Consider the following 26112-nt stretch of genomic DNA (forward strand, 5'->3'; position numbering starts at 1 on the left):
AATAAAGAGAGGAATGAGATGACAGCTGTCTTATGTCCCAGCTGTCATCCATTCCCCACTAAACATATCACTATATTACTTATAACCCGCACAATAAACATTACAAGTGATACACACACACACACACACACACACACACACACACCAACATCTACATATACACACAGCTTCCTGTATTCCCACATACAGTGCATTCGGAAAGTCTTTAGACACTTTCACATTTTGTTATGTTGTAGGCATGTCATAGCAAAGGGTGTGAATATTATGTCCATGCAATTTTTTTATTTTTCCTTTTTAATAAATGTGCACATATTTCTATTCAGTTTTCACTCTCTCAATATGGGGTATTGAGGTGAGATTGATTAAAAACAAACACTTAAAACACTTAAAAACTATTTGTATAAGTTTATACTACACTTCTCCTGAAGAAGCCCAATTCTGAGGAGGAGAATGAGAAGAAACACAAAAAATATTACCTAACATTCATTAGCTACGAGCTTTGGTTTTGTCCTTGGACCACATGTCCCAAATCCTTTGATGTCTATGCATAATATGATTCAACACTGCAGATGTTTTTTTTTCTCTTTAGTGTACTATTAAATTCCCACATTCTCTCACATCTTAAGGCCAAGTTGAAATCCAGAAACATTGCTATTTCCTAAAAGGCACATCAATGGATTCATATCTAAGTTCATTTTATTATTTTATTAATCTTTTCCAACATACTGGATATATAGATGAGCACCAAAAACATACGCACATGCTTATTACTAGCTGGACTTCCACAAGTTCTCACATTAAGGGCTCATGCACATGACCGTGCCATTTTTTGCGGTCCGCAAATTGCGTATCTGCAAAAAACGGATGCCGCCCGTGTGGCTTCCGCAATTTGAAGTACGGAACAGGAGGCCCATTATAGAGATGCCAATTCTTGTCCGCAAAACGGACAAGAATAGGACATGTCTTATCATTTTTGCGGGGTCACGGAACGGAGCAACGGATGCGGACAGCACACAGAGTGCTGTCCGCATCTTTTGTGGACCCATTGAAATGAATGGTTCCGTATACGGAATCAAAATACGGTCCGTATACGGAACACAAAATACTGTCGTGTGCATGAGCCCTAAGTCTAAGGGTACAACCACACCATCAGGCTTCTGCATGCAGTTCTGGAAGCCAAAATCAAGAATGGATCATAAAAGGAGAGAAAATATAAAGGACTGATACAACTTCTCTTTTTTTATTTCACTCCCTGTTTTGGCTTCCAAAACTGCATGCAGAAACCTGACTGTGTGGCCGTACCCCTAAGGCCCCTTTCACACGGGCGAGTATTCCGCGCGGATGCGATGCGTGAGTTGAACGCATTGCACCCGCACTGAATCCCGACCCATTCATTTCTATGGGGCTGTTCACATGAGCGGTGATTTTCACGCATCACTTGTGCGTTGCGTGAAAATCGCAGCATGCTCTATTTTGTACGTTTTTCACGTAACGCAGGCCCCATAGAAATGAATGGGGTTCCGTGAAAATCGCAAGCATCCGCAAGCAAGTGCGGATGCGGTGCGTTTTTCACGCACGGTTGCTAGGAGACGATCGGGATGGAGACCCGATCATTATTATTTTCCCTTATAACATGGTTATAAGGGAAAATAATGGCATTCTGAATACAGAATGCATAGTAAAATAGCGCTGGAGGGGTTAAAAAAATAAAAAATAATTTAACTCACCTTAATCCACTTGCTCGCGCAGCCCGGCATCTCTTCTGTCTTCATCTTAGCTGTGTGCAGGAACAGGACCTTTGATGACGTCACTCCGGTCATCACATGATCGATCACATGATCTTTTACTATGGTGATGGACCATGTGATGGACCATGTAATGACCGGAGTGACGTCACCACAGGTCCTGTTCCTGCACACAGCTAAGATGAAGACAGGAGAGATGCCGGGCTGCGCGAGCAAGTGGATTAAGGTGAGTTAAATTATTATAATTTTTTTTTAACCCCTCCAGCACTATTTTACTATGCATTCTGTATTCAGAATGCCATTATTTTCCCTTATAACCATGTTATAAGGGGAAATAATACAATCTACAGAACACCGATCCCAAGCCCGAACTTCTGTGAAGAAGTTCGGGTTTGGGTACCAAACATGCGCGATTTTTCTCACGCGCGTGCAAAACGCATTACAATGTTTTGCACTCGCGCTGAAAAATTGTGCATGTTCCCGCAACGTACCCGCACCTTTTCCCGCAACGCCCGTCTGAAAGAGGGCTAAGCGTCCTGATTTTGTGAATTTAAAGCATTGTCCCATATCTGTGTTTAGGGTGGTCACATGTATAATGAGAACACTGAATGTCCTGATTGCAAATGGTCTAGTGTTTCTGGTCGGTGGACAGCTGGCATACTGACACTTAAAAAATGTATTTTAATAGCATCAACAGTTTCTAGTGCTACTTTCATTCCACGGCCAAATACTGACCACATTATTATCATTTTAAGAGTGCTAATATTATTATTATTTATTTATTATATATGATATAGCACTATACTCCAATTTAGGGTCATTTACACATTCATTTAACTGAAGAAAGAATCTTTCAAGTCACTGACAAATATTTGTATCGCCACAATAGAGGATGATAAGTCAGTTTACTTTTTACTTTAAAAAGAATATATGGAATAAAAAAAAAAAACCTTGCTGTTTTCTTTCAGTGCTACTCTTGTCCATGAGCTTTGTCTGCTTCTATAGCTCTCCTCTATAAATTTGGATACTTCTGTCATTTTTTAGTACAGGCGAAAAATTAATCCTGTTATAAACCTTCCATGGCCATTTTGGAATATGGCTAACCCCTAAAAGTCCTTGGATTATTTTTGTATACATAAAAGTAATGGTGTGAATTGGGAATTATAAAACCTTCACAAGCAAGTTAACCAAGGCGGATGAGAAATTTGCTGGGCGAAGAGGAAGAGAAACAATGAAAATAATAAATGTTGTTGGGTAGCGGAACAAGTCTGACCAGATAGTTCATTTTCATAAGGCAAAGAAAGAAAAGTTCTGTCAAAAGTTTGCCCGCTGCATAACTAATGTTGGTGAGGGCCATTTTTTTGCTTCTAAAAAATAAAAGGCACAAGTGTGGTGTAAACTCAACTAAATTCATTGCAGTAAAATGTATATTTTTATTGTATTTTTCCTATTATAATCAAGTTAATGAAAAGTCAAAAAAGACATGATGAAAGTAAATCGTTGTCACACATTTCCCTATAAATGTATCATGTTCTCTATATATAATTTATTTAAGCAACAGGCATACACAAAACCTTCACCTAGAAGAGTGTATTCACTTTCTCAGTGCTGTATCGCATCGTTGTAATGCGAAAGACTCTCAGTAATTCCTTCGTAGTTCAGTGCATGCATTGCTAAAGGAAGAACTCCTTTCTGAAAAGTAGTTAAAGAAAGAACTAGAGCTGATTTAAATCTCCACTGACAGCAATGTTATCTTTACCAGGTCTTATCTGGAGAGTTAGCTCTACTGTAAAGGGGGGAACTTGTCAATACCTTCCTCTTACTGCCACCAACAGGGCCTGGGGGAGAATGAAGTCCTCTGCTCCAGTGCTTATCTAGCTCTGTATTTCACTCAGATCCTCCAACACATTGAAAGGTCCCTTTGACATGTCACTGTTGAGAAAAAATATCCTGTCAACATTATTTCTAAGTTGCAGCTTTATGACACCATGCTGTGCACATGCTAATAGATGCAGATCACTGATAATAGCATGTTAATGGGATGGAAGCCAGCACAATGCTTCTGAATGGAGATAATATTAAAGATAGTAATTGATTCTCAAGAAATATGTGATGTAAATATACAGGTCTGGCCTAGATAAAAAAGCACAGTTAGACAAGCTCAGCTGTTACATGCAAGTGATAGTTTTATTATAAATGTACAGTGTATTGTGGAAGTATAACAATATAAAAAAACATTTAAAAGGGGTTTTCCTGGTGTTTAATATTGATGACCTATCCTCAGGATAGGTCATCAATATCACGATAGCAAGGGTTTGACAATGGCATCGCCGCTGATCAGCTGTTTGAAGAGGCTGTGGAGCTCCGTTGAGTGCGAAGGGCCTTTCGCAGCTCGCCAAGTACTGTGCCATCCATTGGATAGTGGCTGTGCTTGGTATTGCATCTCAGCCCCATTTACTTGACTGGGACTGATCTGTGTATAGGCCATGCAACCGATGAATGTGACATCACTGGCCTAAGAAGAAACTGCAGCACTCACAGAAGAGCCGTGGTCTCTTGAAACCGCTGATCAGAGAGTGTAGACATTCAGCTCTGTGTCTGAAAATGTGTTTTTATTTAGCAGATCGGTGATGTTGCCGGGAGTCAGACCCCCACCAATCTGATATTGATGACCTATCCTGAGAGTAGGTCATCAATATCAAAATCTAGGACAACCCCGTTAATCAGAATATAATTTGCTGTTCTAAGGTTGGCCATGCACAGATGTATCTCTTCCAACTTCCCATACACATGTATGTTCCTGAATGGGGTTCAGCCATTGTCAAAAAATCAGGAGGTTTCCATACACATTAGATGGCCAGCTGATGCCTCTGAAATCAGCAGGTTTGTTTGGCCAACATTTATCTAATGTATATTGCATGCTTAAAGTGTTTTTTAAGGAATGATTTGAAACAACCCCCAGCAACCTGTCCTTGAATGTAAGCTGGACTGGTTGCTTCCACTTGCAGACCTGCCTAGAGGTGTGAGGGGACAGGGTCTCACTGCTGCTCTACAATAGATGGTAATGATGTGATCCTGCCTACAATATGCCATCATGGCTGAGCAGCCTGACAGTAAAACTCACAAATATGTAGTATAGGCAAGTGAAAGAGAACAGTGCAGTGAGGCCCTGTCCCCTTGCCTCCCCCTAGGCAACTCTGCACGCCAAAGCAACCAATACTGCTCACATTCTAGGACAGGTTGCTGGCAGTCATTTTATATGATTCCTGGAGAACTCCTTTAAGGGTCCTTTTAAATGGCCTAATGCAAGGCCATCATAAGCACCAGTCGATGATATAACAAGCTAAATGGCGCTCATTTAAAGGGTCTAAAAGAGGACCTGTCACCACAAAATGCAATGCAATCTGAAAGTGCCATGTTATAGAGCAGGGGACACTGAACAGACTGATATATAGATTTGTGGAAAAAAGATTCAGTAAAGCTTGGAATTTATACATTTACAGTATAGCTTTTCTTTTCCACTTCCTGTGAAGAGCTATTGGTACAGGAGGAGGAGTTATCAGTGACTGATGGCTATCTCTGTATGCATACTTATACACACACTGCAATCAATCACTGATAATAACTCCTCCCTGTACCGATAGCTGTTCACAGGAGGTATGTCACAGTCGTTACCTCTGGCTGTGACCTTCTGTCTATGCTCTTGCTGCAGCTCAGTTTCTGTGTGCTATTTGTGGTTCTGTATGGGTTAACTCCCCTGTGTTTCTATTAGGAGTTAATCCTCTGTCTGCTCCATGGGTGTGGTCTCTCTGCTGCACCCATGGAACCTGTATATAAGGCTGAAGTTTCCTCAGTTCTGTGTCAGCTCTCCTGGTGTGTGTTGTCTTGTCCTGCTCCTGGTTTGTACTCTCTCTCCCATGCTGCTGACCCATGGGATCCGTGTCTGTCTGTCTGTGCTCTGTGGGTTTCCCTACTTGTTCATTAACGTCGTCTGTCTGTTATCTGTTCTGCCTGTTATGTTTTAGTTACTTTGTGTTTATTCTGATGTCTGTGTTCAGCAAGCCTTTGTAGCAGAGTGGCATGACAAGGCCATGCAGTTTACTACTGGTGGAGCAAGTCCTTCTCTGCTTATTGCCACTCCTGCTCCCTTGCATGAACTCCTGTTTGTATTATTAGTTGTCCTGTTTTGTATTCATATGTCTGTGTTCAGCAAGCCTTTGCAGCAGAGTGGCATGACAAGGCCATGCAGTTTACTACTGGTGGAGCAAGTCCTTCTCTGCTCATTGCCACTCCTGCTCCCTTGCATGAACTCCTGCTTGTGTTATTATTTGCCCTGTTTTGTATTTGCCTGTCTGTTATGTTTGCCTATGTGCCGTCGGTACCTTCTGGTACCTGTTGTCATTCGTTCCTGCTGTCACTGTCTAGTTCACGCTCCAGAGTGGACCCTGGCAACTTCCTGCGGCAAAGTCTAATTCTACCATCTAGAGCTCTAGTGAACACCAGGAGTTGCTTAGTCACGCCCCTCTGGAGTATTACTAGACAGTGGCGCAGTGGGGGTTTTCTCCCACTGTGCTGACGGTACATAGAGCTCATGTTTTCTCTGTGCTGCCTTTCATGTTTTTGTTTGTGCAATAAACTCTTATGTGTCTGTACCTGATTTCCGTTTGTTTATTGCATGACGACGCGGTGGTCTCTCCTGGGACCTCCAACTCGTGACAAGGTAGAAAAAGCAAATATATAAATGTATACATTACAAGTTTTACTGAATCCTTTGCCACAAAACTATCTGCTCGGCTTTTGCTCTTTAACATGGCCAATACAAACTGCATGCGACGATGAACGATCACTAGGAAGATCGTTCATCCCCCATATAGTTTGCGTGTTGTCAGCAGCACATCTGACAAGGGTAGATGTTGCGCTGACTAACAATGATTTTTCCAGCTCATTTGTTGGCTCATCAGTGGAGTGATTAGATGGGCCAATGATTGGCTGAACAAACGTTTCTACACTTTGAGGAGAAGCTAAGGCTACTTTCACACTCGCGTTTTGTGCGGATCCGTCATGTACGGATTCGTTCAGATAATAAAAACCTGCATCCGTTCAGAATGTATCCGTTTGTATTATCTTTAACATAGCCAAGACGGACACCATCTTGAACACCATTGAAAGTCAATGGAGGACGGATCCGTTTTCTATTGTTCTAGATTGTGTCAGCTCAGTTTCATCAGACGGACACCAAAATGCTGCAAGCAGCGTTTTGGGGTCCATCTCCAAAGCGGAATGGAGACTGAACGGAGGCAAACTGATGCATTCTGAGCGGATCCTTTTCTATTCAGAATGCATTAGAATGCAAACTGATCCGTTTTGGACCGCTTGTGAGAGCCCTGAACGGATCTCACAAACGAAAAGCCAAAATGCGAGTGTAAAAGTAGACTTAACGTACGAGAGGACATTTTATAAATGAATGAACAGAGTTGCCAAGTATCCAGAGACAAAGCAATACACCACACTAAGGCTACATTCACACGAACGTTATGTTTTGCGGACAAGAATAGGACAATAGGACAAGAATGAATGGGTCCGCAAAATTGAGGAACGGATGTGGACTCATTTATACAGTCGTGTGAATGTAGCCTAACACTGTTTTTCACTACGGGTGAATGTGGCCACAGGTCAAAAGTCATATTATCAGGCACACAAATCTGCAATGCCTTGCTATCTTCTTCCTTACAATTGTTTGAATATGGCTACATTCACACGACCGTATGTGTTTTGCGGTCCGCAAATTGCGGGTCCGCAACACACCAGCCCGGCACCCCCATTGAAATGCCTATTCTTGTCCGCAAGCTGCGGACAGGAATAGGACATGCTCTATCTTTTTGCGGAGCTGCGGACCCAAAATCGGGGACGCACACCGCAAATGCGGATGCGGACAGCACACTGTGTGCCGTCCGCATCCATTCCGTCCCCATAGAGAATGAATGGGTCCGCACCCGTTCCGCAAAATTGCGGAACGGATGCGGACCCATTTTGCGGTCGTGTGAATGGAGCCTATATCTTATTAAATGTAATTGTGCCACCCGGGAAATGAAAATCAAACATTTGCTAATTTTAAATAGTGCACTCTGACTACAGCGCATACAGCAGGAGCATTTTCCTGACCTGACCAATAATAATGAGAATAATAATTACAGCTTGTGCCAAAAATTTATTGCCAGTATTTTGTGATTATATATATATATATATATATATATATATATATGAACCTTATCATTTTCTTAAACCTTGCTAAAATGTGTTTTTGTAATCTTAGTAGGATAAGAGTTTTGTTGGTTTGTTTTGGAAAGGAGCTCTTGGCAACGAGTCTACTGATCTCCTGACCTAACTAAAAGAATATTGGCCTTTCCTTTGGATAATATTGGCCACACAATCAGCAAATGTAACATCTACAGTAAAATCTTGGCTAAATATCTTCATCGCCATTCACAGAATTTTCTGTTTTTGTCTTCATCTGCTGACAGATTATTATACGTCTCTATGTTGTACCTTGTGTGCTTAAAGGGTTTCTATCACTTCATATCACATATTTAGGTGTCAGACACTAGCGATCCGCTAGTGTCTGCTCTGGCCAACCATCCTAATATGATAGGTTTTGGGGCAGCCGTTTTGCTAAAATAACAACTTATATCTATATGCTAATGAGCCTCTAGGTGCTATGGGGGTGTCATTAGCACCTAGAGGCTCCGTCTACCTTCCTAAACTGCCGCCGCCCAGTGCGTCCCTCCAGCCCGCCCATCTCCTGCTGAAGCGATCCTCTCCGTGCGCGTCTCTGTTCTGCGCATGCGCAGTGAATGTCTGACCGCTTCCCTGCTCAGACAACTCCACTGCGCCTGTTCCTCGGAGCACTATGATGTCATCGGCGCAGGCGCAGTGGAGATGTCTGAGCAGGGAAGCGGTCAGACATTCACTGCGCATGCGCAGAACAGAGACGCGCACGGAGAGGATCGCTTCAGCAGGAGATGGGCGGGCTGGAGGGACGCACTGGGCGGCGGCAGTTTAGGAAGGTAGACGGAGCCTCTAGGTGCTAATGACGCCCCCATAGCACCTAGAGGCTCATTAGCATATAGATATAAGTTGTTATTTTAGCAAAACGGCTGCCCCAAAACCTATCATATTAGGATGGTTTGTTAGAGCAGACACTAGCGGATCGCTAGTGTCTGACACCTAAATATGTCATACGAAGTGATAGAAACCCTTTAACAATGTATGAAAAGAGAACGCGATTGGCTCTGTAATAATAGCCCATCCTTAGGATATGCCATTAAAGGGTTTACTGGGTGGAAAATATTGACGACTATACTCAGGATAAGTCATCAATATCTGATCTGTTTGATCGGAATGCCACGGCCTCTTTACAGCACATCCAGCACAGTGCTGTTCATTGTATAGCGGCTGTGCTTGGTATTGCAGCTCTGGTCCTCCTGAATGGGGCTGAACTGTGCCTAGGCCATATGACTGATGAACGTGATGTCACCAGCTTATGAAGAGGCTGCAGCACTTGCCAGAGCACCGCGGCCTTTTCAAGCAGCTGATTGATGAGGGGTGCTAGGAGTCAGACCCCAACTGAAAGGATATTGATGATCTATCCTGAGAATAGGCCATTAACATTAAACTTTAATGTTTGTTTGTGGGGGTCTGACCTATGGGACCTTCTGAAGGAATTTTTTCCCCTGCATTAAATATTAAGTAACTATTAAATACACTACTTGGATATTCAAATATCCTGGTTATCTACGCAGGGCTTGATTGGAATAAAATGATGGGGACAAGTGAAAGAACAAAATATGTATTAGATATATGAATATATAGCTAATGTTAGTAAAGATGAGGCTTCACTTTAAAATTCAAGTAATTGTACTGTTCATGGCTATAATACCTAACCATAAAAAAGAGTAATAGTTCTCAAAGGCAGTATTTGCATTACCTCTGCACAAGATGTCCAGGTGCAGATGTAGCTGAGCTAAACTTGACTCTGATAACACATGGCACAGTGACAAAATCCATTGAAAGTTAGTTATCTTTTTCTTGCCGTTCTTTACTTAACGCGTTAACCATGAAGTTTAGCTCGGCTGCATCTGTATATGATGTGTTTACCCTTTAGATATACAGCAGTGAATGTTCCTGATTTTAAGGTCCGTGTTCTGTACTCATTAGTCAGTAACACATGCACAGTGTTTAAAGAGCGGGGTAAGTTCCCTCTTCCCAAACCTCCCACAGCTGGAGGGCACAGGCTCGCTGAATGGTGTGGCCCGGATGCCAGAGTCCAGGCCTGTGCTCCCAGTGCTTGCATATTCAAGGGCTGCTTCCTGCTTTCCCTTCACTTCGGATGCTGGCGTTGACCCTCTGGGATCCCTTTTCTGAAACTTTCCCCCAGCAGTGTCGGATTGTGTTTGTATTTTCCAGGCTGTTATTATTCGTGATCTGCACTGGCGGAGGTCTCTCATTCATAAAACAGACACCAGGGGTTAGCCTCCCCTGACAGGATATGTATATCTGTGTGCTCATACCAGTTTATCAGCAAGATCACACAAACTCTATTATTAGCTCAAGTCAAATAAACACAAAATGTAATACATATTGCGTGTGTGCGCTTCATTCTCACATATAGGTTCTCCTCACTTACATCATCCCGCAGCTATGGAGCAATAACATTCCTGCAACAACATCATTTCTTTATTTATTTCTAGAATTTATTTCCAAGTAGCGCCGCTGACTTGCAATATCCCCAGTGCGGTACTGGAAGTTATATATGGAAAACTGGAACAGCCCCCCTGGGTGTATCTGTAAAGCTGTATGCAAGGGGGTACGTTTGACAAACTGCCTGCAACCCTCAACCGCACCCCCTTACCAAGCATATGTCTAAACTGAACTATATTATTGCTGTTCTGATGAGATTACCTGGGACTGGAGATGCATCATTATACGGTTTGGCTGCGTTCTGCATAGTTTGCCATTGTGAGGTATAAGCTCTCTTCCTCTGCAGGTCCTTTGTGAACATTTTACTGCTTGTTATGGTACATGTGTTCTTTAGCAGGTAGACACTTGGGTTGTACAGCTCACTGGTAGTGGATATGGATACTAGAGCATGGAGGCACATGGGTGCCATACAGGGTTTAGGTGCTTTGAGCACCTCATGTATTATTGTGAAGCATTGAGCTGTGAAGAGTACAGTAAGTGCCAGGTGTAGCTGTGAATAGCTCCGCCGCCTGGTCTGTAAAGATGCAGTTGGGTCCTGTCAGTGAGCCACACTAGAGCTGTTGATCCCATTGGGTGGTTAACCTTCCCCATGTCCATCTTGACCTGTACTTGGCTACGCCGTCACTTGATAAAAAGTCACAAAAGTTCCAAATCGTGGTTTCACAATGGTTCTACCGCTGCGGGTCCCAGGAGTGAAGTGGGCTCAATTCACAATATCAGTCCGCGCGATTATTCACTACTTCCTCCTCTCTCAAAGATCCTCCGGTTATGCAAGCACTAGTCGGATGCCGTATACTCCAAATATTCCTCTTTCCACTACAGCTCCTGTAGGAAAAGCGCACCAATAGTGTAGCACAGTATATGCTTCTCACCTGCACCTTTCCCTATTTTAACATCTTATTAAGGTCGGATTTACAGATACGTGGCTATCTGTCTCACTATCCCTCTGTCATAGTACAGAAACGCAATAAAGAAACTTATGCCATAACTCATTCCATAGTTTTTCTTTGGAATTACTTATGGCACCTGGTGCATCAGTTTTAAGGCTCAATGTCAAATAGCGCCACAAAAAAAAAAAATGCTGTCTGATGATATCAGGTTATGGATGCTGGACTGTGCATTAAACTCACCATGCACATATATTAGTTATGTCCGACTCTGAAAGCAAAAAAAAACAAGTGGCCGGCTGGCCAGATGTGACTGATATATGTGCACCCAGCCTTAAAGAGGAGCTTTGACCGCTCCTAACATGTCTGATTTAGTAACTACTTGCATTCCCCCATGTAATATCAATTATGGAAACTCTATTCTTATCACTCTATTATTCTTACTGCATGTTTATGGATTAATTGCCAGCAGTTTGTGATAGAGTCCAACTGGATGATACCAGATGGGGATGTGTCCCTGCACAGTCTGTCATTATTCAATCAGTGCATGTCAGTCACACCCGGCTGGACCTTTATTGTAAACTACTGACAATGTATCTATAAACTTCTAGTAGGAGTAATAGTGGAATGTACAACATATAGTCATAAGAATAGATGCCCCAGAATTGTTATATTATAGGGAATAAAGTAGTTAATAAATCAGACATATCAGAAGAGCCCCTATATGTTCAACCAGCACATGCACCACCAAACCTGGGCATACACACTGCTAGTACAAAGATAAATCTCTGATCGATACAAAGTAAAACACGCCAGACATGTTTACTGAAATTACATTTCTCTGAGTAAATGTAGTAGCGCATGCACTTGAAACATAAGTAGTACATAGGTAGTACAAAGCACTAGGAAGATGGTATATTCAAAACATTCATAGATGGTCATTTGGAAAATTGACTAGTAAGACTTTAAAAACACCAATAATACTTCTGAAATACTACATGTAATATGCAAACTGTGACCAAAGTAAATATACTATAATATGAAAATTGTCACCCCATAAAAATCCATAAGGAACGACCCTCAGGTTATAATAAAATTGGTAGAAATACCTACCCCTATTAAAAATAAGAACTCCAACCCTAAGGCTGAGTTCACACGGGCGAGATTTCCGCGCGGGTGCAATGCGGTAGGTGAACGTATTGCACCCGCACTGAATCCGGCACCATTCATTTCAATGGGTCTGTGTACATGAGCGTTGTTTTCCACGCATCACTTCTGCAATGCTTTAAAATCGCAGCATGTTCTATATTCTGAAAATGCAAATGTTTGTAACGCAGCCCTGGCCCCATAGAAGTGAATGGGGCTGCGTGAAAAACGCATTGCATCCGCAAGCAAGTGCGGGTGCGATGCGTTTTTCACTGATGGTTGCTAAGAGATGTTGTTTGTAAACCTTCAGTTTTTTATCACGCGCGTGAAAAACGCATCAAAATGCATTGCACCCGCGCGGAAAAAACTGAACAACTAAACGCAATCGCAGACAAAACTGACTGAACTTGCTTGCAAAATAGTGCGAGTTTCACTGAACGCACCCTGAACGCATCCTGAGCCAATCCGTCACGCCCGTGTGAACCCAGCCTAAAGGAAAAAGGAGAGGCAGCACTCTTATTTGCAGTGGTGAAAACAAGTTGTGGTCTTAAGTCATGTAGTGGCAATCCAAGTACATGCAATGTTTTGGCTATACTTAAGCCTTCATCAAGCATACATACAGTACATTAGTGATACAAACACATTTACACCCATGCGAAGTGATGTCATAGGAAGTGCAATCAAGCGCACTAGGTGAGTATCAATCAATATAAAGTGTATAACCATACCAACATATACCTATGTTCTGCAAAGCAATACAATGCATGTGCATATAAGTTAATATGAGATCTCCAATCCTGTTAGGATTAGACTGTCTTTGAATGAGTCTCCAGAACTCCCTAGTCAGAGTTCCGCATTAGGTAGGACTGTGTTATTTGGGTTTCATTTTTCTGGTAGTCAATAGGTATTTTAATAAAGGTTAAATTCTAGGGAGGGGCTTAGTTTCTGTGATTCCCATAGAATTTCTGAAGTAAGAGCAAAGACCAGGACCAGGGGGCTGAATATAAAACGTAATATACACACAAGCTTGTAAACAGTCACCCAGTTCCACAACAACAGGATGTCCAAGTGCTTTGATCATATCTCTGTGCATTTTTGGTAGCATATAGATGGTAGGAAGGTAGTCATCATCTTAACCACCTCCCGTCTGCCCATTGACTATAAACGTCCGGGAGGCGGATCTCTATTTCTGAAAGCACGTTCTAAAACGTCCTGCAGCTTTCCCCCCTGTGCTCCGCCCCTGTACATAGAAACTCTGTGACTGAGCTCCCTCCTGACAACCAAGAACATGGAGCTTTACCCTGAGACCTTTTTTGATGGTCTCCGGGCTTTTGATCGCTCTGACAAGCAGTCAGAGCGATCACAAATGCATGTACCATCTCCCTCTCATTACTGCCAGTCAGAGAGGGAGATCAGTATTTAAACTAGGCATCGCGATCGCAATGCTAAACTGTAAGCCCTGGAGACTGATCAGCATGGTCTCCGGGGCATGTGAGCGCTATAATTTCCAGTTACAGCGCTCAGAAATACTTGTACTGTCTCCCTCTCTGTAGCGCTGGCAGGAGAGGGAGATCGGTACATTACACTCCACCAGCGATCCACCAGTAGCTGGTTTTCACCTGGAGACAAATCAGCATAGTCTCCAGAGCATGTGTTGTGAGCGCTGTAATTTGCAGTTACAGCACACAGAAATGCTTGTACCGTCTCCCTCTCATTAGCGCTGGCAGGAGAGGGAGATCGGTACATTACACTCCACCAGCGATCCCCCAGTAGCTGGTTTTCACCTGGAGACAAATCAGCATAGTCTCCAGAGCATGTGTTGTGAGCGCTGTAATTTGCAGTTACAGCACACAGAAATGCTTGTACCGTCTCCCTCTCATTAGCGCTGGCAGGAGAGGGAGATCGGTACATTACACTCCACCAGCGATCCCCCAGTAGCTGGTTTTCACCTGGAGACCAATGAGCATGATCTCCAGGACATGTGATCGCCAGAGAAGGGTGAGTGCAGGAGCTGTGAGCAGTGGCGTACATACAGGGGTCGCAGGGGTCGCAGTTGCGACTGGGCCCGGCACTCCAGGGGGTCTGGCCGCCTGTGGACCCCTGGCCTCTGCAGTAGTGCGTGTGCGACTCAGGTGGGCCTGCGGCAGCCGCAGGTGACAGGGAGATGAACGTTTCCATTGTGGAAGCGTTCATCTCCATAGTGATCTGTATCGCCGTCCTCAGGACAGCGATACAGATTGCTGTGCTGCAGCCGGGCAGGGGAGGGAGGCGTCTCCCTTCCCTGTTCCTCTGATAGGCTGCCGGCACAAGGCCCGCAGCCTATCAGAGCAGTGCAGGCGGCGCAATGATTTCATTGCGCCGATGCGCGATGATGTCATTGCGCCGCTTGAGCAGTACAGAGCGGGACACAGGAAAGAAGAGGCCTGCATCGCATCGCTGCTAAGGAGGTAAGTATAAGGGTTTATTTTATTTTTTTTAATACCGGACTTTACTTGGGACATGAGGAGAAACTTGATACTGGAAAATGGGGGGGGGGGGAAGGTTGGCACTTGATACTGGAAAATGGGGGGGGGGGGGGAAGGTTGGTACTTGATACTGGAAAATGAGGGGGGGGGGGAGTTGGCACTTGATATTGGAAAATGGGGAGGGGGGAGGGAAGGAAGGTTGGAACTTGATACTGGAAAATGGGGGGGGGGGGGAAGGAAGATTGGCACTTGATACTGGAAAAAGATGGGGGGGGAAGGTTGGCACTTGATACTGGAAAATGGGGGGGGGGGGAAGGTTGGCACTTAATACTGGAAAATGGGGGGGGAAGGTTGGCACTTGATACTGGAAAATGAGGGGGGGGGAGTTGGCACTCGATACTGGAAAATGAGGGGGGGGGGTTGGCACTTGATACTGGCACACGGGGCGGTTGGCACTTGATACTGACACAATATTGGGGACCACAGGGCACAGTATTGGGGTAGTAGGATGTTTTGTCCAGAAGATGGTAGGATGATGGAAAAGTAGTAAACTAAGATTTTCTTTTTTGTCAAACTGCAGAGATTAAAAATGGCGTAAAAATGGTGGTCTGGTCTGAAAGGAGAAGACGAGGACAGAGAACATCTACATCGAAGGAGACATCACTGGATGTAAGAGGTACGGGCGCGATTTATGTGTGGGGCTGTGTGTGTGTGTGGTTGACACAGGGGCCCCATAATCTCCTATTGCCCGGGAAAATGCCCCTCCCGAGACCGGGGGGGGGGGGGGGGGGCCCATGGATCAGTTTCGCACCGGGGCCCCATTGATTGTGTGTACGCCACTGGCTGTGAGGTCTTTCAGAGACCTCGATCAGCCCTGCACTGAGGCTGTACAGCGCTGCATTGCGCTGTACAGCCTCTCTGGGGGGTGCATTTCTCCTGTAACTGGGGCTACTATGTCAGCCCCAGTTACAGGAGAAATCAACAGTGAAACGAAAAAAAAAAAAAGTGAAGTTAAATGTCCCCCAGAGGTCTTGTATGACCTTATGGGGGACGCAAAGTGTAAAATAAAAAAAATAATAATAAAATGTTAAAAAAAATAATAATTATGTTTTCACATGTAAAAAAAAAAAATTCCCCAAGTAAGGAATAAAAAAAAATGTTAAAAATAGAAAAAATAAAATAAAATAGACATATTTGGTATTGCCGCGTCAGTGACAGTCGGCTCTATAAATATATCACATAATTGACCCAGTCCAATAAACACCATAAAAAAAATAAAAAATAACTGTCAAAAAAAGCCATTTTTGTCACGTTACATCACAAAAAGTGGAACACCAAGTGATCAAAAAGGCCTATGTCCCACAAAATGGTACCAATAAGACCGTCACCTCATCCCGCAAAAAATGAGCCCCTACATAAGAAAATCTCTCAAAACATAAAAAAAACTATAGCTCTTAGAACATGGAGACACTAAAACATCATTTTTTTGGTTTCAAAAATGATATTATTGTGTTAAAGTGAAATAAATAAAAGAAAGTATACATATTAGGTATTGCCGCATCCGTAAAAACCAGCTCTATAAAAACATCAGATGACCTAACCCCTCGGGAGAACATCGTAAAAAATAAAAAATAAAAACTGTGTCAAAACAAGCAATTTTTGTCACCTTACATCACAAAAAGTGCAACACCAAGTGATCAAAAAGGCGTATGTCCCACAAAATGGTACCAATAAAACCGTCACCTCATCCCGCAAAAAATGAGCCCCTACATAAGAAAATCTCTCAAAAAATAAGTCTGCAATTTACAGAGTTAGCAGCTGCACAGATTTTATGCAGCTGAAAGAACAGTGTGCCCACTATGAGTGACAGCTGGCCTCCCCATTGAAATGGCAGAGATGTGTTTTTGCCATGCCTCACTTCCTCACTGCTGTATACATGGCGCGCAATAAGCTCAGATCAGAACGTGACAAATAAAAAAGTAATGTTAAATGTCCTGCAAAACCGAATAGGAAGCATAAAGTGTAAAATAAGCAAAATACATAATGACAAAACAAAACAAAAAAAATTGTTAAAAAAACTGCCACTATATAATAAAAAATAAATAAAGATAAACACCACCCCTAGCCCACACCACAGGTAAATGGCTTGGCTGTGATATGGTTAAAGTTAGTTCTTTACCTGAAATTTTGCAAAGCATATATTTCCTCCTCCTAAAAATGTAGTTTAAAGCTGCCAGTAGAACCAGCAAGTCACACTACCATTAAGGAGTATGGGCATCCTTTGGTAAGGCTTCATACTTTGCCAAAAGGATACCAGAGGAAAATCGAAGACAAACGGATCCCACAGTTTTCAATTGTACAGGGTGGGCCATTTATATGGATACACCTTAATAAAATGGGAATGGTTGGTGATATTAACTTCCTGTTTGTGGCACATTAGTATATGTGAGGGGGGAAACTTTTCAAGATGGGTGGTGACCATGGCGGCCATTTTAAAGGCGGCCATTTTGAATCCAACTTTTGTTTTTTCAATAGGAAGAGGGTCATGTGACACATCAAACTTATTGGGAATTCCACAAGAAAAACAATGGTGTGCTTGGTTTTAACGTAACTTTATTCTTTCATGAGTTATTTACAAGTTTCTGACCACTTATAAAATGTGTCTAATGTGCTGCCCATTGTGTTGGATTGTCAATGCAACCCTCTTCTCCCACTCTTCACACACTGATAGCACACTGATAGTTTCAGGGGCTGCACATCTCGTATCTTCACAGCATAGACGATTGCCTTCAGATGATACGAGATGTGCAGCACCTGGAACTACGGATACTGGAAGCCTGTGCTAGCATTTCTCCTGCGGTGTTGCTATCAGTGTGTGAAGAGTGGGAGAAAAGGGTTGCATTGACAATCCAACACAATGGGCAGCACATTGAACACATTTTATAAGTGGTCGGAATCTTGTAAATAACTCATGAAAAAATAAAGTTACGTTAAAACCAAGCACACCATTGTTTTTCTTGTGAAATTCACAATACGTTTGATGTGTCACATGACCCTCCTCCTATTGAAAAAACAAAAGTTGGATTCAAAATGGCCAACTTCAAAATGGCCGCCATGGTCACCACCCATCTTGAAAAGTTTCCCCCCTCACATATACTAATGTGCCACAAACAGGAAGTTAATATCACCAACCATTCCCATTTTATTAAGGTGTATCCATATAAATGGCCCACCCTGTATAACGGGGAATATGATCAGCTTTGTGTCTAGTGGCATCAGTTGTGACACTGAACCAACAGTTCTCTGTCCATCTTTGGCACCTAGACAGGTTAAAAAAAATATGTGTTTGAATGGACCCTAACTGTTAGTGTAAGTTACATATTGATTCCTTTACTATGGTCCTTCAAGAAAGACCTTGAACCTGTCAGTTTCTGAGAAATTCATAAATGTGGCACACATTTTGTATGTGGCATTTTGAAAAGTCCTTATCTTATGTTTTTGTGGTAAGAAAATAGATATGAATAATGATTTTTACATGTCCCCAGTATTAAAAACTAGATGCTAAATTTTAAGCTGGTATTCTGTGCAATTAGTACAATATTTTTATGTTAAAGAGAACCTATCACCACAAAATACGATGCAATCTTTATTAAAACTTCTAATTTATACATTTAAGTCACTGCTTTTTCTGAGTTCAATTTTACATGGGGGAAGTGAATGTTATCAATCACTGATGACACCTCCCCGTATACAGCTATCAGTGACTGACAGCCATCTATGTATACACACTTACACATAGAATGCAATCAATTACTGATAACAACTCCCCTGTGTACAGCTATCAGTGACTGACAGCTATCTATGTATACACCCTTACATAGAGAATGCGATCAATCACTGATAACACCTCCCCAGTGTACAGCTATCAGTGACTGACAGCTATCTATGTATACACATTTACACAGAGAATGCTATCACTGATAACACCTCCCATATGTACAGCTATCAGTGACTGACAGCTATCTATGTATACACACTTACACATAGAATGCAATCAATCACTGATAACACTTCCCCTGTGTTCAGCTATCAGTGACTGACAGCTATTTATGTATACACATTTACACAGAGAATGCTATCACTGACAACAACTCCCATTTGTACAGCTATCAGTGACTGACAGCCATCTATCTATACACACTTACACATAGAATGCAATCAATCACTGATAACACCTTTCTCATGTACAACTATCAGTGACTGACAGCTATCTATGTATACACACTTACACAGAGAATGCTATAAATCACCAATAGCACCCCCCCAGTGTACAACTATCAGTAACTGACAGCTATCTATGTATACACACTTATACAGAGAATGCTATCGATCACTGATAACACTTTCCGTATGTACAACTGATTTATGTTTTACTGAATCTTTTCCCACAAAACTATACATCAATCTGTTCAGCTCTTACTACTCTATAACATGGTATCTGCAGATTGCACTGCATTTCATGGTCAAAGGTTCTCTTTAAATAAAACAGGGGCTACATTGGTGACATTTTGTTCAATAATTGTCACAGCTGAAAATTTGCTGTGACAAAACTGCAACATATGACTACATATGACTTGCAGCAACGGCTGAGCCCTGTTTATTTTTTCACTTGTAATGTTCTCCCATAGAAAATAATGGAATGTTGCACATGACATATTGCATCAAAGTCGCATATGACTTCATTATTTTCTACCGGGTGACTTGTCACAAATAGTTTGGGTGACTATTGCAGGGATAAAGGTTATCCATACAGATCTTTTCCCGTAGACAGATATGACATCTTAAGATGCTACAGTGTCAAACATTATTGCAATAAATTTCATAGTGTAAGCTTGGTCAAAAAGTAAATTGTGTGCTGGTTCACTCATTTCTTTTGTATAGCTGTGAAAAAGGCCAGTCTACTCATGTCACATTTGCAATCTATGCAACTGGTAGCGGCCTTGTAGACAAGAGGCCCCCCCGCCAATAAATAGGAGATTACAGTACTACTCAACCAACTGTCTACTGGATTCCATGAAATTTTCCCATTGTCTACTGGTGGTGATTTTAATCCCTGAAAGAACTTGGGAAATGACTTAAAAAGTAACTGAACCTTTGTAACTAATTTTTATATGATGTCCCTAATAAAACTTTTCCTAATATACTTTATTAATTAATTTTGTATTTTTATTAGACTTTTCCCTACCTAAAGCGCACCATTCACTGTGCGCTTAAAACTCAGTTCTCTGTACACCGCTGATAGCTCAGCTGTGTACGGAGTACGGGCTAGGAAATTTATGAATGGGGCCGTAGTAGCGCTGCGAGTACGGGCAGGAGTGCACATTGCTGCTCCTGCCCGTGCTCCCCAGAAGATGACTAACTCCTGGCATAGCAGGATTAGCTGAGCAGAGTGGGCTCCTGCTTCTGCCTGCTCCGCTAAGAGTCCTGCATGTCAGCTTGTAGCTCGGAGCAGGCAGAAGCAGGAGCCCGCTCCGCTCAGCTAATCCTGATATATTACATGGGCACAGGGCTTTCAGCAGTATACAAAGAACTGAGTTTTAAGCGCACAGTGAATGGTGCGCTTTAGGTAGGGAAAAGTCTATGAAAAATACTAAATTGATTAATAAAGTATATTAAAAAATGTTTTTTTTAGGGCATTAGGGACATAATATTAACATTTGTTACAAAGGTTTAGCTACTCTTTAAAGTTTAGAAAAATAATATCATATAGGTAATTTTTATTTAAAGGGATTGTCCAAGTATTTAATAATGATTACCTATTCTCAGGATAGGTAATCAGTGTGTGATCGGTGGGGGTCCGATGCCCAGCACCCCTGCTTATCAGGCGTTTGAAGAGGCTGCGGCGCTTCGGTGATTGTCGTGGCATTCTCGCAGCTTAACAAGCACAGAACTGTCCATTGGATGGCGCGTGTGCTTAGTATTGCAAATCGGCCCCATTAACTTGAATGGATCTGAGCTGTGCCTAGGCCATGTGACCAATGAACGTGACGTTATTGCCCTAGGAAGGGGCCACAGCACTCACAAAGTGCTGGATCCTCTTCAAGCGGCTGATCGGCAGGGGTCTCAGCAGTCGGACCCCCACCGATCAGATACAGAGGACCTATCCTGTCCGCATTCCAGACAAGGATAGGACTGTTCTATTAGGGGCCAGCCCTTCTGTTCCAGTGTCTGGTATCCATGTTTTGTGGATCCGCAATTTGTGGACCACAAAACAGCCAACGGTCGTGTGCATGAGCTATTAGTGGAGAAATGTTACAAAGAATGTTTCTGGTTATCTGTTCTGCAGTACAGAGAAAACTCACTGATCACTATGGGCACCGATGTAATGCTTACTTTCCCCTGTGGTGGTGCTGCAGGGATATTGAGCACTTACTACCAGGATTCCTTACACATTCCTTATTGCCAAGGGACCCTGCTAACAAGTCAGAATAGCCCAAAGTGAACAACACTTATCTATGATAAGCACTTTTTTGCAGTTGTTGACCAAGGTGCCCCTATACTATTCTTCCACTGAGCCCCCTACTACCTTACTGCACATCTAGATAGGACAGTGGGATAATGCAACCAATTACAAAGAGTTAAACTCCTCCAAGTATAAAGTGTTAAAGGAGTTGTCCCACAAAAATATTCTACATTTTTTAAACCAGCACTTGATTTTGAATACTTTTGTATTTGTATGTAGTTAAAAATGTTACATAGCCATTGAGTTATTTAATAAAAATATATCTGTAGATCGCCACCTGCTGTTTGTTCTTTTTCTGATTACTCTGTCCACCTCACTGTGGGGGGCTTACATGCTCAGTTCCATCCTCCAACTGTCACCAGTCCTATCTACTGTTAGAAGCTTGGACAGCAGACTGCACCTGGTCCTATTTATTTCTATGGGTCTGTAAAAAATGCAGATAGCACACGGATGTCATCTGCTTGTTGTACGCATACGTGTGGCCATTCTGCAACTATAGAACATGCCCTACTTTCTGTCCGTTTTGTGGACAAGAATAGTCAGTTCTATTAGAAAAATGTGTGCATTTGGCCGTTATCTGCAAAATAGATATGGTCATGTGCATGAGGCATTACAGGGAGAGAACTACAGCAGAAAGAACACACCTCTTGAGAAAAAGTATACAGTCCCTGAGCTGCAGGAGAAAGGACATGCCCCCTTGTGAAAGGACATGCCCCCTGCACTGCCAGCTTAGAATGAATCTAGCAGAGCGGTTGGAGTAATGAATGTCGAAATCCCTGGATCCATGTGAGGTACAGGGCTGGTTTTTGCTTTGTTAGTAAGGAATTGTCAGGTACTATATGATGTCTAACTTTCTTTTTTTTTTTTTTACATTAATCATAGGATAACCCCTTAAAACTTCCCCTGTATGTGAACTTTCCCTAAGTCTGGTTTACATAGTTATTCTTTATGAAGATGAATATATCCTACACTGCTACTACGGAACAGGGGCAAACTGGCCATCGACCCTACAGGCAAATGTCCTATGCCAATGCCCAGGGGGCTGTTGGCTGATACATAATGATCTGATGCTCTCAGAATTAATTAATGCAATGCTCATCAGGTACATACAGGTGCACCCCTGGGTGGGAGTATTTTGTGCCGCACTGTGGCATTTGGTTCTGCTAGGGGGGTATTTTGTGTTGCGTTATGGTATTGCTGGCCCTATCTACTTGTGTTGTCTTCTGTCAATTTGGACCCACCTACAACATCGGGTCTCTTTTAGGGCTTTTTCCAGGGCCACTTTAAGCTCCCAGTCCATCCCTGCTACCGAATGCTTTGTATTGATGCATAATCAACTTGTACAAGTGAATGTTGGAATTAAAGTAAGCAACAACAGTTCTATTCTTATCCAGGGGTAAATGTTAGTACATAGCATAGGTATGAAACTGGTCTCCACTTGACAGTGGAAAAACGCACTGAATAGTATGACAGAAACAGCCGGACGGACCAAATGTTATTCCTCTGGAGTTTTTTCAGCAAATAAACAGAAGTTATCATCATTTCCCTATAAATTCTGCTAATAATGCACAGGCAGTTAATATAGGAAGGAAAATATACATTTGCATAGCAAGAGTTACGCTAGGCCCTCTCTGCCTGGGCTCATTTTTTTCCCCAGCTGGTATGGGCTGGAAAGGGTTCCAATGTAATTTTTCTTTCCAGCAGAACACACACTGAGCTGCAGAGGGAATACATAGAGAAGGGAAAGAGAAACACAGAGGAGGAGAAAGAGAGATTTACTGATTGAAGGAAGAAAAGAAAACACTGAGAGGGAGAGAGAGTCAGTTAACCCCCTCTCGGCCAGACAAATGATCAATAAGAACGAGTGCATTTCTTCGAGATCACACAGCAAGTTCTGACACAGTAATATTTATCAGTTCATTGACTGACGGGACTAATATGTCCCAAAGGGAGGGGGCATAGATGGCATTTTTTCCTGTCTTGCCTCCATAAATAAACATAGCAGGCCTCACTATAATGCATATATTTTTATCACAAACTTGTATAAATAGGTTTGCTGATTTAGCGAAAAACAATACATCTATTAAGAAGGCTTTCTGAGCCGCATGGTGATTTATGGGCTTATTAGTATAAGCATTAAGATGTCTTCAGGTTACTCTGTCAATCCCTTGTACATTTCTATTGCCTGCACAAAAACGTCCACTCCGGCTACCCTCAGTATTAAATGTGATCTGTATGACGCTACATTTTTTGCTAGAATACTTTCTTCCCATGCAGAGTACCATGGTTTAAGGGGGTGAGTGTTAACATGTCTGTAGACGTTAGATATTTGTTGGTAGGTTCAGACAAATTTGGTAGGATATACTGATAACCTCATTAGTGTTGAGCGAATCGAAGTCCACTTTGATCCGAATTTCTGAATAAATTCGATTCACCGTGAAGCCGAATTTCCTCGTGCTTCGTGGAATTTTTTTTACCTGAAATTGTGTAAAAAACAAACAAAAAAATCCTACTTACCTCATCCATTTGGTCGCGACGGGCCGACCACTGCAATCTTGCTTGAAGATCTCGCACAAAATCCTGTGCGCGGTGATGTATGATGTCATCATGGGGCAGATCTTCAAGCAAGGGAGAATTTTACACTCTGTTATTTATATCAGATGTCGCGATCATGTATGAGTGTGCCATCTGAGGGGTACAATGACGAGGGAGGGGGGCGCAATCCTGCTCCCTGTCATTGCACCCACTACTTACAAAGAAATGTGCTTTGTAACGATTCTGTGAAGTAGCCTATTTGGCGAAGCAGCAAAATAGAATTTTTGAATAATTCGCTCATCTCTACACCTCATGTCTATGAAGGCCCAATACAAAGGTGTACAATGCAACCAATAGTGAGTCCTTTGCTTTGGATGTTGTACGGATATAAAGGGGAAAATAATGAATTTCATATATTTGCGTTGTTAGGCCATGGTTTAATACTTGATATAATAGCGACCAATATTTGCAGCATGAGGAAGTGGTGGCTGAGCATTGACTATGAGGCATGTTGAGCATACTAGACAATTAATGTTATGCCTCAGTACTACAGGGCAAGAGGTTTGAAACTATCACACATTAATAAAAAAATACTTTCAACAAAAATCTGTATGTTTAAGGTGATATTAAGCCCACTTCACATATATGAGTTGTGTCTGGTCAGCTATTTTAGGTGGGGGCCGGACAAAACTAATCTATGTACTCAGCACTTCAGTGCACAGATTCTGCATCTATTCACTGAAAGCATGGACAGAAAAACTGAGCATGCAGTATTTTTTGCTACGGCACTATTTGGCATCCAGCATCACAACTGATGCACTGGATGTATGAGAATAATCCCGTAGGAAAATATGGGATCAGTTCTGGCTCAGTTCCCCTTTGGCTTTTTCTACTTCACGCTGGTGGGGAACTGAACCAGATCACCAGGTATATGGGAAGGGGGCCTTAAAAGTACTAAAGACTATTGATTGGTGACCAACCTAAATGATGACCTCAGCTCAACAATAGTTGAGTTGCTCATCGAATCGGAATCATCGAATCTGGCCAGGAAAGTTTGAAAACTTTACATTATCAGAACAAATGAAAAAGTAAAGGAACAACAGGAACATATGACAACACATTTCACGTCTTCCATGGTTGGGCAAAACACTGGAAATTCAATTTTGACATCATCTGTTATTTTGATGTTGCTGCATTCACTCATTGAATTATTTTCATTTTCCTATTATCTTACGAATAGTTACACTTTGGGCAGATGAGGACCTGTCCACTTTACCTATGGGACACATTATCTCTCTCCTATATGATGTACTGATCTCTGTTCTCTTTATATCCTTACAGTTTAAGGTTCACACAACAGTATTTCATACACACAGCAGCAATTAATAATAAAATGACCTGAAAGGATAACGGTTAGCACTTCTTTTGTATTATGTCTTACTAAAATGATCCTGATTGAAAATTTGAGAACTTGTTTAACACTGGGTTTCCATTTTTCCCCCCAGGATTTCTGCTGCAGTATTTGAAGCCAAAACTAGGAGTGGATTAAAAAAAGGAGGTGACACAGTAAAAAAAAGTGTAAAACCCAGCCTAAAAGTTTTCATTGCTTTTTAAAGCCAGCTCTGATATGATAAACTATACAGGCAGCAAACAATATCTGCAAGAATGAAAATGAATTTCCATGTGGACAATCATCTCATCACTGCAAATATTTTGTCATGTACATTTTTACCAACCAACATACTGAATGTGAAAGATATTGAAATGCTTGTCAGATCAAAGGAATTCACGTAGATGCAGCCTGACTGTAATTAAAGGTCTAAGCATGTTTTTTGTACATATTGATATTGGATTAGTTATTCAGCAATACAAAATGTAATTAAAAAAGTATTTGGATTTTTTTTTATATGGCTAAATGCTTTTTGACTTTTTTCATTTCAAGTCTTTCATATGTAATATGTTCTAAGTAACATAATTATTTTTATTTATTATTAAAGCGTCATTCATTCCATGGCGCTGTAGATATAAGGGGTTTACATACATAACACAGACAA

General features: G+C 42.0%; 1 long non-coding RNA gene across 1 annotated transcript in view; it reads left to right on the forward strand.

Annotated features, from left to right (window-relative positions):
* The window catches only part of LOC120988689, a 41838-nt gene extending 15995 nt beyond the window's left edge, over positions 1–25843 (forward strand). The window contains exon 3 of the long non-coding RNA XR_005776165.1: positions 25564–25843. This is a non-coding gene — a long non-coding RNA (uncharacterized LOC120988689). The remainder of the gene's footprint in view (positions 1–25563) is intronic.
* Positions 25844–26112: the final 269 nt, after the last annotated feature.

This window comes from Bufo bufo, chromosome 2 (genome assembly GCF_905171765.1).
Source record: "Bufo bufo chromosome 2, aBufBuf1.1, whole genome shotgun sequence".
Taxonomy (NCBI): domain Eukaryota; kingdom Metazoa; phylum Chordata; class Amphibia; order Anura; family Bufonidae; genus Bufo; species Bufo bufo.